This window comes from Psammomys obesus, unplaced genomic scaffold (genome assembly GCF_907164565.1).
Source record: "Psammomys obesus unplaced genomic scaffold, mPsaObe1.curated_primary_1811, whole genome shotgun sequence".
Lineage (NCBI taxonomy): Eukaryota > Metazoa > Chordata > Mammalia > Rodentia > Muridae > Psammomys > Psammomys obesus.
This window is the reverse complement of record NW_026590407.1, coordinates 466,827-470,137: the sequence shown is the minus strand read 5'-3', so window position 1 is coordinate 470,137 and position 3,311 is coordinate 466,827.

Here is a 3,311-nt window from a genome sequence, read left to right as displayed (position 1 = left end):
ATTTCTCACTTCTTACATAAGATTCCATGCACTCTGCCCAACAGTTGTCCATAAGTCTCAGAGTCTGTTTTGATAGTCTGCAGGGCAGAGCCTTTCAGAGGCCCTCTGTGGAAGGGGCATCCTCCCACAAACATTTCACTTGTGTTTGCCATACCAGTAACTTTAGCTTATTTGAGAGAAAAAAAAAAAAAAGCAAACCCGCAGGAGACCTTTCAAATCACAAAATAAACATAAATGAAAGAAATAAACATTTAATTTAAAGCTATGATTAGCCTTTTTAAACTTGATTTTATTTATATATTTATTTATTACAATTTATTCACTTTGTATCCCCCTAGTCTCTTCCCAGTCCCATCCACCCTCTTCCTTCTCTCCCTATGCTCTTTCCCTAGTCCCCTGATAGGGGAGCACCTCCTTCCCTTCTATCTGACCCTAGCTTACCAGGTAAAAATAACCTAAATTCAATGGTTTCAAAAGTAGCTAAACACATTTACTTTTGTAAACTGTCCAGGCAAATATTAGTAATCAAGCGTCCAACTCAATTCTGACCCCCAGAAATCTGTACAGAGTAAACACTGAAATATTAACCTAGGAATAAATAAATAATAATACCAAAATAATAACATCTGTTCTTCTACTATGTTTACTGTTCACAACCTACAGACAATAGTACTTGTAGCACTGAGATTAAAATTAGACAGACACTAAAGTAACGACATTTAAATCATACTCTTTATGAGTATTCTGTGCAACACATATTATTCCTTGTCCAAATCTGTTTGGTTTCTGGGTCTAGTGACACAAAATTATAGACCTAGTAAGTTATAAAGCAAAGTGTTCACTATTATAATACAAGGCTAGGGACCAAGTCTGGCAATGGCTTTATTCCTGGTAGAGTCCTGAAGAAGCATGCAGACATCACATGTGAGTGAGAGACAAGAAGCACTATGGAGGACCAACCAAACTAGTTTTTATAATAGACCCACTCTGGAGATAACCATTAAGACATTATTCTATTGATCACATGCATGGATTAATCCATTCATACTGGCAAGAGTTACAGTCATTTTACCCAAGGCCACTCTTCCTCCCACATTTTATTTTAAAATCCAAATGGTCAAAATTAGAACTTTTAAATTAAAAGCTCCAAAATAATAAAAACCAACATTATATGTAATGAGAAAAACAATTACAAGCACAGAATACGGGAAGCTTTCTTCAGCTCTAGTTGTGGGCATGTGAGAAGTTTACTTAGGGTGGAGTAATTAGTATTTAATTGAAGACCTCAGCAAAAATATTTTTTGGTCAGATATTCTTTACTTCAGAATAAGAAAGGTTAACAGTCAAATTTTTAAGTTACTAAATTTAATGTTACCACTTCCTTCACCAAGATTTGTGTGTGGGCTTGAATCCAGAAAAAAATAAGTTTAAAGAGTATTTTGAGTGAATGGCAGTAGGAAGGTACAATGTAATTTAAAATAAGAAAAAAAAATGGAAGAGTATCACATTTCAAACTGAGACAAAAAAGGCATGACATTTCCTACTTTGGGATCTTTTGATTGTTATCAAGTGATTTGAGAGCTATTGTGCACACAGGCACACAGACACACACTGGTATGTGCACATATGGCTCCCACATTTTCATAGTTCACAATTCAAAATCAATTTCAAATTAGTTTCAGAAGCTAGATAACATGTTTAAGATACATCATTACTCCATGTGACAGAGTGCTAAGGATCATAGAGAGATCAACTTGTTCGTGATCACATATGTATGAAGATGTTAAATCAATATATAGTGTTGTCTCTAACAGTATAATACTTTACTAATCCATGTTCCCTCAGAACATCAACAAGGTTGTAAATATGCTGCAGGAAAAAATACTGAGTTCATATCAAATGACAAAATAAATGATCTATGATAGTCATAGTGTCTAGGCAGAGAGTTACACTGATAGCTAAGTAGCCAAGGTAGCTAGGGTAGCTTAACTGCTTCCTGCACCTTTCTTTAAATACCACAGTACTTCCAGTCTGTGAAACATTGTAGCACTGGTTGTTTTTAAAACTTATTTTTTGTAATGTACTTGATTGTGTAAAACCATAATTTTACTGTATAGATAAATGATAAATGATAGCATCAATGTTATTTGGTATATTGTCGTTATTCAGTAATAGGACATTGTTTAAAAAAATCACCCTGTGTACTTACATGTTCCAAATCTTACTTTTTTATCCATTAAGTTGGGCTACCATAAGTGGAAAAGATCTAAGAGACTTGGAGTGGATATTCCTAGACAATGTTTATGCCTTGTGCTGGCAGGAGGAAGAAGGCTAAAAATGATGTTATGAGAGCTTCATGTATTTTTTTATGTGTGGTATACTCTGGCAGAGGCCACATCTCTTCTGTCTAACAGCTAAATTACTGCACAGCTGCCAATAGTACACATCTCCCATTTCCTGTAACAGGAGACTCAAGGCAATCACCTTTACTTACCAACCCTCGAGGCAGCTGGGGATTCTGCTAACGCAGAAACTTTCACAACAGTAGCATGACTGTGATGATTCAGAAAGTGATGATCCACAGCAGACAGATTTCACAGCCTAAGTACCTAATGCCTGTAGGACAGGACAAATAGGTCTGTCAAACCTAAGAATGAGCAAATCAACCAAGACCTTGAGGTTCATCTAGAGAAGACTGCCCAGAGACTTAGAGAAAGGACTGCTAGGATAAATTTAAAGGGAAAGGCTTTGGCAACTCTTTTAATTTGGTTGCTTTGGGATGAATTATTGTATGCTACATTTAGACCAATTTTGTTCAAATTAAAGAATTTGATGGATATTATATAAAAAAGTTAAAATCTCTTAATTTCCCTTACTGTTAAACAGGAGGGAGGATTCTAACATAATTTAAAACTGGATGTCTGTTGCAGGGCTGTTGGGGATTCTTAAATCATTTTATATCTGGCTTAGAAATGCATTGTGGAACTTTTTTTCCTTCTGTAAACACACCTTAGACTAACAGCTCAAGAAGTTAAAAGTTTCTGGATACAGACCAACTACATAGGGCAGGGAACCTAGAAGCAAAAGATTAACCCAGAATCTGGGATGAAATATCTGCTGTAGCTAAACTGTAAATGGGATTAAATGAATAGTTATTCTGGGCTTGACAGTGTTGATAAAGTTATGCAATCTCTCCTTCCATTATAAAAAACTAATATCAAAAACTTGATTCCACTGTGAACTTTTAACAAGATTTTGATAACTGCATATTTTCTGATTGTAGAAAATTGTAGCAATTCATTACAGAATAG